We start from the raw sequence: 15,444 nt of genomic DNA on the forward strand, positions 1-15,444 counted from the left end.
TATTGCATGCATATATTTCTGAACAGTAAAAATCTTGGAAAAGATTTATGAAGTTACAAATTTTTATTGAAGCAATTCACTATTGGTAGAAACAAAATACATTCTTTTGTTTAAACTATCAGAAATTAATACTTGTTTTGTGAGTTTAAAATTTAAAGTACTATAGAACTAGTTCTTAAAATCTTACTAAGGTTTAGCAGTTTCTTAAAATCCATGTAAGAATGATGTAAATTATGTAAGAGGAGCTATTCTAATTTTCTTTATGTGAAAACAGTTTTTACTTTCGTGCTTTTACTAGTTACACAGTGTAATTTTCATATTTAAAATTCTCATAAGGAAATTTTTGTGATACTGGTGGTGAAATATTTATGAGTATAGTTTTTCCACAGCCATTACAAAAGCAAGTTGTATTTATCTGGACAATTCAGCTTCCTTCAATGTAAGGCTGGATCTACTAGCAGCCTTTTTTTCAGAATCATTTGCAGTACTGGGAATGCATTGCTCTTGCTTTGCCAGACATTTACTTTTTTCCTGTTAATTCTGTATTTAAATTCTGAGAAGAATGTCACACTGAAGAATAGGGATCATGACATCAAAATTGCTGTGCGTTATTTGTTAAACTTCTCTCCTATAGGGAATGCATGAATAGAAGCTGAAATTCAATGGGAAATACATATGGACTGACAACAACAATTTTGAGTGACACTAAATTATTAGTTGCTGTAGAATAAAGTTTATTTCATTCCATCAGTTTATCCAACTAAGAATCAGTTATTATTTTAATTTACTGACTAAAAATTTATCAATTACTTGAAGTTAAACTGGCATATATTTAAAATGAATATGGGCTATCAAATGAATAATAAACAATGAAAATGAAATAAATCAGAATTGATTGTAACATATTTAATGGGTGATTATTGAAATACACTTTGATAGTTAGCTTAATTTTATTTGTTTATTTGTTTTTACCCAAGGTGGATTATGCTTCATTGTTTTCTGTTACTTTGTTTGCCTTGGTTTAATCTGTTCTCTAAGTAAGTGTGCTAATTAGCCTCAGACACGCAGACTGCTGGGGTAGCCACAGATTTTCTCATTAATAGAACTGTAAGAAAGATCAAGTTAATGAATATGCTATAGTATCTCAGCATCTGATTTCATGTGCTTGGATTTTACCATTAAACGCTAGTTACATAATCAATGATAACATTTTTAATATTTTAAAACTGAGGCTCATATTGTGAATATAAAATGGTAGATGAAGTGTACTGAATAGATCAAAGGTCAACTAAAGCTCTGCATTTGTGATAAGCATGCTAACATTTCAATTATTGCATTTTCAAATATCTGGTTATAAATATTCTGGGCACAAGAATTATATTATACATGTATATTATTTGTATTACTTTTTTATTCATTAATTACATTGTATTATGTGACACAGTTTCATATGTACTTGGATTCTCCCCACCCCTCCCCAAACCCTCCAACCATGGTGGATTCCTCCACCTTGTTGCATAACCACATAACCACAGTTCAAGTTCAGTTGAGATTCCCCCATTGCAAGCATATACCAAACATAGAGTCCAGCATCCTATTGTCCAGTCAAGTTCAACGGCTTCTTAGGTATACCCTCTCTGGTTTGAAGACAGAGCCAGCAGAGTATCATCCCGATCAATTAAAAGCTCCAACATTACATCAGCAAAAATTTACATCATTATGGAATTAATTGACATAGTAATGAGTAACCAATATGTTAAAAGTAAATGCGAGTTCTTAACCACCTTCTGTGACCACCTCATTGACATTTCAATTTTAGTTTATATACAACATATAACATACATAACATAACATGTTATACATAACATGATATCATCTTAAATTAAGGCAAACATGAGGTATTTAACCTTTTGGGATTGGCTCATTTCCCTTAGCATTATGGTTTCCAGTTTGGCCCATTTGGCCACAAAGAACTGCATTTTGTTTTTTTTAATAGCTGAGTAGTATTCTATGGAGTAGATGAACCATAGCTTTCTTATCCAATCCTCTGCTGATGGGTCTTTTGGTTGCTTCCATGTTTTTGCAATTACTGATTGTGCTGCTATGAACATAAGAGTGCATGTTGGTTTCTCATACAACAAGTGTTCTGGATATATTCCTAGGAGTGCTATTGCTGGATCATATGGTATGTTGATTTTGAGTTGTTTGAATGTTCTCCATACTGATTTCCATAGAGGCTGTACCAGCCTGCAGCCCCACCAGCAGTGGAGTAGGGATCCCTTTTCCCCACAACCTCGCCAACAAGTGTTGTTGGTGCTTTTATTCATGTGGGCCAGTCTTACTGGCATTAGGTGGTACCTCATTGATGTTTTAATTTGGATTTCCCTTATTGCCAGGGAACTTGAGCATTTTTTCATATGCCATTTGGGTTTGTTTCTTTGTGAAGTGTCTGCCCATTTCCCATGCACATTGCTTGAGTGGCTTGTTTGTTTTGGTGTTTTGGTTGTTTTGTAGCTCTTTGTATATTCTGGAGATTAGCCCTCTATCACCTACGTAGTGCACGAAGATCTTCTCCCATTCTGTGGGCTGCTTTTTTACTTTGTTGATTATTTCCTTCGCTGTACAGAAGCTCCTTAGTTTGACGAGGTCCCATTTGTTTATTCTGGTCTTGATTGCTATTGCCTTTGGTGTCCTTTTTAGGAAGTCGGGACCTACCCCTAGATCTTGCGGAGTATTTCCAACATTTTCTTCCAAAAGTTTGAAGGTTTCTGGATGTAGGTTTAGATCTGTTATCCATTTAGATTTGATCTTAGTGTATGGTGAGAGATGTGGATCTATCGTTTTGTTTCTGCAGGCTATCAACCAGTTGTCCCAACAGCATTTATTGAACAGACCTTCCCATTTGCCTGGATTGTCATTTGTCTTTTTGTCAAAGATTATTTGGCTGTATCTGTGTGGGTTCCCATCTGGTGTTTCTACTCTGCTCCATTGATCTTTCTCTCTATCTTTGTGCCAGTACCAGGCTGTTTTGATAACCACTGCCCTATAATATGTCCAGAGATCCAGAACTGTGATTCCCCCTGCTAACTTCCTGTTCTTGAGAATGGTTCTAGCTATTCGTGGTTTTTTTGTGTTTCCAGATGAACCTTTAAATCATTGTTTCCAGTTCCATGAAGAATGTTTTGGGCAATTTGATTGGGATTGCATTGAATGTATATATTGCTTTTGGTACTATAGACATTTTAATGATATTGATTTTACCTATCCAGGAGCATGGGATGTTACTCCATCTTTTGAGGTCTTGTTCAATTTGTTTTTTAAGTGGTTTGTAGTTTTCCTCAAATAGGTCTCCTACATTTTTGGTTAGATTTATTCCCAGATTCTTCATAATTTTCTCTGTTATTTTGAATGGAATTTTGCTGGTTAAATCTTTTTCCATCTTGGGGCCATTTGCATACTCTATGGCTGTTGATTTTTGTTCATTAATTTTGTATCCTGCCACTCTACCAAACTCTCATATAAGTTCTAGCAGTCTCTATATTGAGCCTCTTGGTTCTTCTATATAAAGAATCATGTCATCTGTGTATAGTGAAAGCTTGACTTAAAAATATGGAACGCTTCACGAATTTGCGTGTCATCCTTGCGCAGGGGCCATGCTAATCTTCTCTGTATCGTTCCAATTTTAGTATATGTGCTGCCGAAGCGAGCATTGTATAGTATTTCTTACAGTGAACATTTATTCCCTCCTACGTTCATAATATTCATGAGCATAAGGGAAATATTTCCTGTGTGTTTTTTCATGTAAATATATTTATACTTTTGTGCAAAATTGTTGATTCTAGAGATTTTTATCATTGGTGAAAGATATTATTTAATACATTTTTACATAGTGTGTTCACCCTTTCAGCTACATCACATTAAGAATCCCTGAATAGTAGAAGATATTTCTACACATTTTCTTTTTTGTGATTACATGGCACGACATTTTTAGTTTGAGTTACCATAATACTAAGCGTTTATTTTACCTCTTAGTGAGAGCTTTGGTAAGCATCTTTTTGAATGTTTTTGTACATTTCTTCTAAACAGAAGTAGTCCCATGCAATAAGGAATACATTTTTAATGTAGAGATTGTTTCCATTAAACTCAAGGAATTCACCCAGCTTTTGAAATTATTTTCAGTTTTGCAGATATAATTTTTCATCACTCTCCCTCGCCTTCTGCCTTCCCTATCCCTCAATCTCATTCATACGAATTTCACTTATATCATTACATTGGTATAATCGCAAAGTTCAGGTTACAGCTGTAACTTCTCAATCTTTAAATGCATCATGAAATGACACGTAGAAAACGTAGAGCATGGGAACACTACTTTTATACCAACATTTTAAGAAAGAGTAGGTTTCCGTTACATGTGTCTTGCAAAGAACCATGGGCATTATATTATTTTGACCTTCTAATTCATGTAACATCGTATCTCCTGGCCTCTTTAATACCATCTTCTGATAATGAAAACTTTGAGCATTTTATGCAAATAAAAATAAAAATGAGCTAACATTAGCATGAATTAAAATGGCTAAAATCCAGAACACTGACTATACCAAATACTTACAATAATATAAAACATAGGAGCAATGAAAATAAAGAATAGTATTTGTAGGTATTATATTGAAGCAGGAAATATTTCTCTCACCACCCTGTAAGCAAATATTGGCCAACACAATTTGAACCCCATCATGCTATGGACTTAGCCAAGTAGCTTCAGAAAGACATTTGGACGTATCAGTATTTTTCTCTTTTTTATTAACACATACTTATTATTATTGGAAAGGTAGATATACAGAGAGGAGGAGAAACGGAAAGGAAGATCTTCAGTCTGATGATTCAATTACCATGTGACTACAACAGCCAGAGCTGCACTGTTCCGAAGCCAGGATCCAAGAACCTCCTCCAAGTTTCCCATGTGGTTGCAGGATCCCAAGGCCTTAGGCCATCCTCAACTGCTTTCCCAGGCAACAAGCAGAGAGCTGGATGGGAAGTGGGAATGCCAGGATTAGAACAGGTGCCCATATGGGATCCTCATGCATTCAAGGCAAGGACTTTAGCTGCTAGGCCACCCCGTCAGGCCCTGGACCTATCAATATTCTATAGATCATTATATTATATTTTCTTTTGCTTCTTTAGATTAAATATTTCTATTTATCTTTACAATAAAGAAATACTATTATCTCTATACTGGTTTGTTTTATCTGCTTTCTAGTATTTGAGACAATGAGACAGATGTGAAAATGATGAAGATATTCAGTCTTTTAAAAGATGGTTCTTCTTTGAAAAAGACAGGCTTTCAAAGTATTATAATAGTGATAAATGACAGAAAAATAACAGTTCCAAATTTAAAATTTTGAGTGACTACCAGGACCAATCTCTTTAAATATATAACATTGGAAACAGTGTTTATATTCTTTCATTTTTTTAAACTACTATCTTTATTTGAAAGGAAGAGTTACCTCATTTTATGTGGCCCCTGAGTCTTAATACTAATTGTGATTTCTTTTAGCTAATATGGAGTTTGAAATGATCCATTTTCCTATCAAAGTGACCTGATTTTTATGTCTAGATCTTTACCTCCTCTTCAAAATGAATTGATATGTGTTCTTCACATAAAGCCTGCATAGATGCCTCTATGACCTTAGCATTGTGCAATTAATTGTGGTGGTTGACATGTGATCTTAACAGGCACACAGAGATGAAAGACAAAGAGATTACTTTCTGATGCTTTCCTTTACTAATTCAATATCTCATTTTTGTTGAACACTTGTCTCACCTCATGAACCCGTTCATAACTGAATGAAGAGTAAATAGACTGAAATCAAATGGAATGAACGCTATAGGAGAGAAGGGGCAGAGCAGTACAGAACAAAATGGAATGATGGAATCATTCACCTACAAGATTTTGATCTTCTCATTCTAAAATATGCCACAGGCAGTTTGTTTAAAAAAATAATTATTATAGCAGTGAAATTTACAAAGAGTAGAATGGACTGTGCCTGGAATCTGAAGTTCACAGTCCACTGGTGCTAGAGGTCAAGGTCTAACTCAAGGGGCAAAGGTCAGTGAGCAGCCAAACATGCAAGACAAAGGTCAAGGCCTGGAGATGAGGGTCTACTGTTGGCAAGGCTCCAAGACTGTACTCTAGGTTAACCTTCAGATGGTCACTTCTGACTTCTGTACTTGGACAGAAGTACTGTTATTTACTAATCGTCAGGCATTGGCCAAGACCCAGCTGGGATGTAGCTATCAATGTTTATGCCACATCATTTTCTGTCATTTGACTCCTCAGGCAGTTCAATGATAGATTAAGGCAATAAGCCTTCTAGGGGAACCTGCTTTCTCACAACAGAGCTTCCCTCTGGCTGCCCACTTTTGAGTTAAAATGAATATATCTCAAATAATTTTAGACTTAAATGTCAAATATGTCCGATGTTTTTAATCTGTAAATCACAAAAGTGAAACAGCATGAGTCTTTATTTATTAAGTATAGTGTAAATCACAACATTCAATGAATAATTTGTAGAGATAGTATGGATTCTTATTCTTGTTAGTATTAACTCAAGTCCGGAAAACAGTGTCCATAGTATAATTGTAAATTTCCCCTTACAGCAAACATGCAGTCTTGCAATCTCTTTGTCTCACTCTCTTTCTCTCCTTGTCTTATTATGCTGAAGTTGTAGGTTTTAATAGTATTAGTCCTTACCCTTGGGGGAAAATCAGACACAATGACAGGTATAAAAAAATGCTGTTAAAGCAATAAAGAAGGTTGACAAATCTATTTTGAGAAACTGGGAAAGTAATATCATACTTGATTCCTTTGAGGTTATCAAGTTGATGATATTTTATTGGAGAGACAAAAAAAACATACGAGTTGAAACTGAGATAGATTTAATAGAATCTCGTGTTTGAGAAACTAGGAGAAATTTAGAACAAGTAAATTTCAGGAAACATGAACATGGTAATATTAGGAAATAAGCTTAGATGCATTTTCAGAGGTATATCAAGTTCTCCTAAGGAATTAACTTTTTATCTTTCAGTTAGGAGAAAAGATGAGAAACACAAAAGCTGACAAAGTGCTAATTTCTGGAACCCTAATCAAAAGAGATTTCATTTTAAAATTGCAAGCAAAAAGTAAGTGAAGGACGAGAAAGAATTAGTGAAAGACTGATTCATGTATTTTGTTATAGTTGGAAAAAAATCTCTTGTATTGCACAGCAGCATGATTATAAAGAATGAAAACGTGCATAGCATACCGTATTTTTTACTAGTTAGAAGAAAATATGTAGTTTTAACCATAAAGAATTAATAATTATTTGAATATACTGAAATACTTACTGTGCAAAAGATTTTATTCACTGCATATATTTATCAAAAAAGTAACATTACTCCCTATAAATATGTAAAAAATTGCATGTATCAGTTAAAATTTAAAAAGGGCATAAAAAAGCTAGCCAGCATATAAAAACCATATTCTAAAGTGAATTGAAGAGAGAATAATTAACACAGAAAGATACATGCAGATAATGGTTTTATCAATATAATCTTGTCATGAGATTAAAACCAATAATATCTAATGGCAGTGATTTAAATCAAGAGATATTTAAAGGCCCAGAGTGTTGGCCTAGTGGCTAAAGTCCTCACCTTGAACTTTCCCGGATCCCCCATGGGTGCTGGTTCAAACCCCGTAGCTCTGTTTCCCATCCTGCTCCCAGATTCTGTCCTGGGAAGGCAGTCCAGAACAGCCCAAAGCCTTGGGACCTGGCACCCACTTGGGAAACCCAGAAGAGGCTCCTGGCTCCTGGCTTCAAATTGGTGCAACTCCCACCATTGTGGTCACTTGGGGAGTGAATTATCGGATGGAAGCTCTTCTTCTCTGTCTCTCCTCCTTCTATATATCAGATTTTGCAACAAAATTAATAAATCTTAAAAAAAAGATATTTAAGACAAACTTTGGAGCTAATATGGTGATAGTTGGTGATACATCCTATGATTTTACAATTAAGAAATTCATGACAAATCTAATAAAATATCAGCACGGAATTGAGAATTGTATTTCTGTTTTATTAAAGTAAGCATTTTCATGAAATTGAAACATATTCTTATGTATGTGTATTGCCTGCACTTTAATGATGTATCAATTATTATAAAGACACATTGATGTGAGCATTCTAGCAATGCATCAAAGTGGGCATTGTTATCCTTTTCGTACATGATCAAATAACAGGTTCATCGTTATAAATTCTTCAAAGTCACATTGTAAGAGCAGATTTTTAAAACACCTTAGTTTTGCAACAGAGTCCATACTATTTTAATCAAATAGCTTTATAATCAAATGAATGTATTTTTAGAAAGATTTATTTATTTTTATTAAAAAGGCAGATATACAGAGAGGAGGAAAGACAGAAAGAAAGATCTTCCTTCTGATGATTCACTCTCCAAGTAACTCCAACAGATAGAGCTAAGCCAATCTGAAGCCAGGAGCTTCTTCCAGGTCTCCCACATGGGTGCAGGGTCCCAAGGCTTTGCGCTGTCCTCGACTGCCTTCCCAGGCCACAATCAGGGACCTGGATGGGAAGCAGGGCTGCCAGGATTAGAACCGGCACCCATATGGGATGCCTGTGGATTCAGTGGGCGAACTTTAGCCCCAATGCTCTCTCGCTGCACCCAAAAAATCAAATGAATACTTTTGATCTTCTTTATGTTTAGCAAATAGCAAATATATATAGGTATTGAAGTAATGAGGTATCAAGAGGACTACGATGACACCACAGAATAAGCTCTGAGACTGTATTGAAATAAACTTGTTTGACTTAAAAAGGAGCTAACAGATGATGCAAGTATTCTTTGTCTGTCCTTACCTAAAAGATTTTTAAACATACACATTTACATATAAGTGGATTCTCCTAATTTTAAGAAACAGAAAAATGTTTAAGTTGTACCTTTTAATCTCAATTATATGACTTAAAGTAGTAATACGGGATAAGAAGGACCTCCTTACTATTCAAATATTCTCAAGGGTAGTTATACAAATACATAGTAAATGTAATTAATGTCTATTAAAATATTAATTCCGTTTGTGGAATTATAAAACATTTTGCACCAAAATATAGATAATTTTTATTAAATGTTCCATAATCTTTCTGAAATTCCTTCTTATGTGTGAGAGGACATTTTTTTAAAAAGTGTAAAAGGCTTTAGTCTAGTGTTTATTGAACTGAGTGACAGCTTTTATGTAGAACATTAATAAAATATTGTGTTATGAATGACCTTAAAAAGAATAATGATGTAAATTTTTGCTGATGGTATGTTGGAGCTTTCAATTGACTGGGATGATACTCTGCTGGCTCTGTCTTCAGACCAGAGAGGGTATACCTAAGAAGCCGTTGAACTTGACTGGACAATAAGATGCTGGACTCTATGTTTGGTATACGCTTGCAGTGGGGGAATCTCAACTGAACTTGAGCTGTGGTTATGCAACTAGGTGGAGGAATCCACCATGGTGGGAGGGTTTGGGGAGGGGTGGGGAGAACCCAAGTATCTATGTAACTGTGTCACATAATACAATGTGATTAATGAAGTTAAATAATAAATAATTAAAAACAAAAAACAAAAACAAACAAACAAACAAACAAAAAGAATAATAGAAGCAGCTCACAATCAGGGCAAATGTGCAGTTTAGGCTGTAGGATGCTTGATGGAGAGACATGCCCGTAATCTGTGGTTCCTGACTACAGTGTCCTGCTGGTACACACCCTTGAAACACAGGTGCTGGGTCAACTGAATGCATTTCAGCCACCCACATGAGGGACCTGTGTTATAGTGCTGAGTCTGGGCTTCAGCCTAGCTCAGTCGTATCCACTGTGGGCATCTGCAGAGAGGTTCAACAGATGGAATACCTGTCTGTCTCTAAATCTCTATTTCTGCCTTGAAGATAAAATGGAATAAAATAAAGTAAAAGTGAACCAAAGTAGACTTGACTTTTCATTTCAATTTCTAGGAACTTTTGAAGTAGTTAAAAGTAACGGACAAGTATATTTTTATAATTATTTCTAACCACTCCTAAAAACAAGAAGGTGGTAACATGTTTAATTTCTTTTGATAGCAGATTATTAAGTTTAAAATGGAGTTTAATTGGAACATTGCTCTATAGAAAGAGAATTGTTTTCCAGATTTCTGACATCTTAAAGAGAGAATAGGTGGACAAAAAACACCATAGCCTGTTTTAAAAAAAATATATATTTTACCAACTACCGTGAATACAGAAAGCAAACAAAATAAGACACATGCATTGACGTTGTGTCATTTCTGTACTTTTATTAATGATACTGCATTCATACTTCAGTGATGCCTCTAGAACATGACTGCATTCTTCAGATTCTTTGGCACAAAATCTGTCTCAATACTTTTGTTAGATGCAAGAGTTAAAGGACCTGGCATAGCTGATACTCAGACAACAGTACTGTCAGTTGATGGCAAAGGATTGAAAATATCCCATTGAGTTAATACACAAGGAAAATTAGAGACCAAAATTATGTTTGGTGTTTTAAAAATCAAACTAATAATTTTAAAATGACTTTTCCCCTAACATGCATGTGCCTGAAATGATCTGTCAATAGCCATGCTTTAAATATGATCTTGATGATTTTTTTACATAAGTATGCGTTTATGTCCACTTACATGAAAGGAATCATACATTTTATATTTTTAGAAAGGAAAGATACTGTGGCAAATTCACTATTTTTGTACCATATGACAAGCATACTCATATAAACAAAATTTATATTATTTTGTATCATTGAACAACAGAATGAGTACTTTGCTTAAATGTTTATATCTTTTCATTCACACAGAGATCTATTTTACTATATTAGTACTTTTTTTTATCAACTGAATTTCATTGTATTACTTTCCCACCATTCTATCATGCACTTTGCCATTGTTAGTTTACCCTACTAAGAAGCAAAGTAAAACAGTGCTGAAATCATGCCATTGAATTTTAAATTCAGACTATACTGAAGCAAAGCCAAGACTACTGTTTGATATTTGCCTTCCCCTCCTGTTGTCATGGATAACAATTCATTCACAGTGAAAAGTGTGCCATTAGTCACCTCTGAAAATTGTCCAATTGATCACCTCTGACATAATTTTACAGACTTGCCAAAACCACTTTTTCTCCTCCTTGCCCTCTATTAAGGTAAGCACTCTCTCAAATGTAAATACCCATCATTTATCCCAAACAGGATTATCTAATGGCAAGGCATTTGTTTGCTCAGCTCCTTCTGTGAAAAAAAAAAAAAAAAAAGACTTTTAAATTAGTTTTTTAAGTGCATTTTTTAAACTTACTTTTTCCCCCTCTATTTACTTTTAAGATACAAATGTGTCAACTTCTTTTCCTCAGTGTGGATGTTGAAAAACCAAGGGTTATCTTGCTTGGTGGTAGAAGATAGTCTATTTCCTCCTCTTGCTTGGATCTCAGAACATTTGACCATGGTGATTGACCCTGACAGTATTTGCTCTTTCATGATCAGTCAGGATTCTAAGAAAAAGAAATTCACATCAACTTGTTTTCATCTTTCTTAATATAACTCAAGTACAAACTCAGAACATATCTAGGAAACAAGAAGAATGTCCCACAATATTCCAAGTTCCATAGAGATTATAATCACCACAAGGGTTTTGATTCATCTAATCATTTAAAACAATCCAGAAGATATGTCAGAAAATAATTTAAGCTATATCTGAAGTTTTTAGGTTTTTTTTTTTTTTTGGTTATACTCTGCTAAAACAAAATTGGTGTAGCGTTTTTCAGCTAAAGTAAGACAAATTGAAATAAATCATTGCTCTTGCTTTGTGATTGTAAGCAGAAAAATATTTGGCATGAAGGGACATATTGTAGCACAAATTGTTTTATAAATGGAGCTACAAAGAAAGAATAAATCAAAATCTTAAGTAAATGCGAATCATTTTGCTTTTTCTTTCGGTTATAGAACTTCAAATAGGAAAACATGCTTTTGAAATACTCCAATGAATCAACACCATATGGAATGATTTCTTTTTGTTTTTGCTCGTCTTCTTACTGTTGTGGTCTGCTATTTTCCATTTAAAATTGAAAATAATTTTGATATTGCATTGCTGCTTTGATATGAATGGGGGGTGATCAGAATAACAACAATAGATTTTAAGTCAGTGAAATTTTCTACATCTGTAAACTTGCAGGAACTTCTTCATATAAAAAATCTTCCGTAACTTTCTTTTTGGGTCAATGTTCCAACTTTAATATTTATTTGACATTATATGGCAACCCAGCAACATGATGGTATATGGGAAAAGAATATCATAATTTTAAAACTTGAATCTATGTGGATCTGGGTATACATTAGCTTACTTATAGTTCACTAAGGCTAAAAAAAAGTTGTCAGAGTAATACTGTATTTATCTTGTTGCATATCTGCATTGACTTGGCATAGATTGAGTGGTGGAATTGAATGCAAGATAAAATATTATTTCCTTTCTCCTTTTGGCTACTGTTGTTATATAGTTATTGTATTACTGGGAGTGTTTATTGATACAATGAAAATTAAGTGTGGGAAAATAAGAGTTTAGTATTAAAAGCAAACACTTAGAGGAGTAGATATGTGAATATAGGCATATTAAACAAAACAATTGTGGCTAGCATGAGAGTATAACAATATTATTATGGAATAAACTGATAAAGTCTCAATGTGTCTATTATATATGATTACAATTCAAAGTTTGCATATGTATGTTGAGTGAAGTAGAAAATTATTGTTCTGTCCACATATTCTAACATTAATATGCTTTTATGATTTCAAGATAGCAGAATAGGATAAGACCTTTATGCAAATGAAGGAGTTGCCAAGGAAAAGCAGAGAGGGTGAATTCCCAGAAAATAGATGAAGGCTAGTGGAAGAAGAGACACATAGACATGGGAAGGCAGTGGGGACTGCAGATCAGAGAGAGACAGAAACTCCAGCAACAATCTGAGCTCCACTGGGGCCAGGTGGGAGAGGAAGTTCCCTAGGAACACAAGAGGTGAACTCAGTCATGTAACTGTGGATTCTGCTATTTTTTTTTTTTTAAGTCCGATCATGAGCAGAAGCAGAGGGGCAGAGACAAAGCAGTTGGGTATGAGAACAAGCTAGATTTCATGTCCCAGATACCCACCAGTGCCTTATAGGTGCCATTTTGAGAACTGTGGCAAAGGCTCTGGAGAGAGGCAACCATAAGATGTTAATGCATTATGCCAGGGGAAAGCCTACCTGCAATTCAATGCATTGCCTTGTCCCACCAGAAAAGTAATACCAACTTAACATTCCACAGCTCCATACAAAATAAGTTTCCCAGGCCCAATTGCCTGCATGTTCCAGTAGAAGAGAGGAAAAAAATCAATGCAATCAGCATCACTCTCTTCTAGATCAAAGTCATAGCTGGTGTCTCCCAGAGCTTGGGTATTGCTGGAACCAGGAGTGGAAGAAAAGTTGGGCAAGTAATGGTGCCATAACAATAAAGGGTCACACAGATGGTGAGTATGGTAAACCAAGAGCTAAATCTGTGGAGATCATGGTAGAACATAGCACAGGAGCCCGGGACTGAAACTCGCTGGAGGGAATGACATAAGAACTGGCAAAGAACAAGGTACGGAACAGGATCAGTAAACTCAACCTATAGACCTGTGGATGACACAGCTAAAATGGCCCCAAGAAGAAGAATCTGTTAATCAGAGCTTCAATAAGGACAAAAGAAGATACAGGTGCAATCAATCATGTTACTAATGCTTTCCTGCAAAGGCTCAAAAGTCTATGTCAACCTCAAAGGTAACTGAAGAAGACATTGAGAAACTCCTGGATAAAGAATTTAAAAAAACAAAATGAGAACTGCATACAGCAGTTCAAGGAATTTAAGAAATATGTTACATAAAAAAATAGCAACATTGAAACAAAAATCAAGCCGAAATATTAGAAATGAACACAACACAACACAGCGCATTTAGTTGAAAGCCACAGCAATAGAATGACTGGGGTAGAAGAATGAATCTCACAATTGGGAGGCATCTCATGCATACATTAGCCTTGAAACAGCCAAAAAGCTGGAATAGGAACTGAGTCAAGCTCAGAAAAATACTCAGACATAAGTGACACAATCAAAAGACAAATATACAAACTATGGGAGATCCAGAAGGTGTAGAAAGATAAGCTGTGTTAGAGGATATACTCAATGAAAAAAGTGAGAACTTTCCTAACACTGAGAAAGAATTGGGTAAACAAAATATAGGAGGGACAGAAAACTTCCAACAGAATTGACCAAAAGCAATCCTCCCAGGACACATCATTATCAAGCTTTCTTCTGTTCAACATAAAAAATATATATATATAAACCTCTTTATGCATGTGAAAAAGTCAATTAACTTATAAAACAACCCAATCAGTCTCACAGCTCACGTCTCAGAGGAAATTCTACAAGGCAGAAAAAAACAGTGTGGCATATTCCATATCCTAAAAGGAAATAAATAAATAAATGAATAAATTGTCCAGAAGAATATATCCAGCAAAGCTGTCATTTGTGTTTCAAAGATAAATACTTCCACCACAAACAAAACTGAAAGATCATTTCAGTAGGTGCTGAGATAAAACTCAAGAACACTTCATCCTACAAATGCTAAGCAACATAGGCATAGAAGAAAACTTCCACAACACAATCAAATCAATAAAAAAAGAAAAACAGTCAGGCATCCTTCTGAGCAGTCAAAAGCTGGAAGATCTTTCACTAAGATATCTAGAGCTGTACAAGGATATACACTTTCACCACTGTTATCCAACATAGTACTGGAAATCTTAGCAAGAGCTAATGGGCAATAATTAATTGAATTAATTAAACAAACAAGCAAATAAACAAGCAGACAGAAAAACTCTAGTTGGAAAATGAGGAATTAAAAGTATCCCATTTCCCAGATGACATGATTCTATACAAGGGAGACCAAAAGACTCAATCAAAAGACAATGGGAAGGGGTTGGGAGAATCCCAGAGCCTGTAAAACCGTGTCATAAAATGAAAGGAAATTAAAAAGAAAAAAAGAAAAAAAAGACAATTGAAACTCATAACAGAGTTTGACAGGATAAAAGGATATAAAATTAACAAATGTAAATTGATGACAGTAGTACCAAATAACTGCACAGCTGAGAAAGAAATTCCAAGTACTGGCACCTTTCAAATAGCAGAGAACAATCTTAAATACACAGGAATAAACCTAACCAAAGATATGAAAGTTCTCTATGATGAAAATTGCAAAACATTATAAAAAGAAACAGAGGATGACCTTCAAAGATAGGGACACTTGTCATGGTCCTGAATCAGCAGAACAAACATCATCAGAATGCT

The 15,444-nt window shown here is 34.8% G+C and overlaps 1 non-coding gene across 1 annotated transcript; it reads right to left on the reverse strand.

Annotated features, from left to right (window-relative positions):
* Positions 1-3,603: 3,603 nt before the first annotated feature.
* On the reverse strand, positions 3,604-3,710 carry LOC131479948 (U6 spliceosomal RNA). Its single transcript, XR_009245195.1, has one exon. It is a non-coding gene; the product is annotated as a U6 spliceosomal RNA (small nuclear RNA).
* Between the last annotated feature and the right edge of the window lie 11,734 nt (positions 3,711-15,444).

This window comes from Ochotona princeps, chromosome 3 (assembly GCF_030435755.1).
Source record: "Ochotona princeps isolate mOchPri1 chromosome 3, mOchPri1.hap1, whole genome shotgun sequence".
In the NCBI taxonomy this organism is placed as follows: Eukaryota; Metazoa; Chordata; class Mammalia; order Lagomorpha; family Ochotonidae; genus Ochotona; species Ochotona princeps.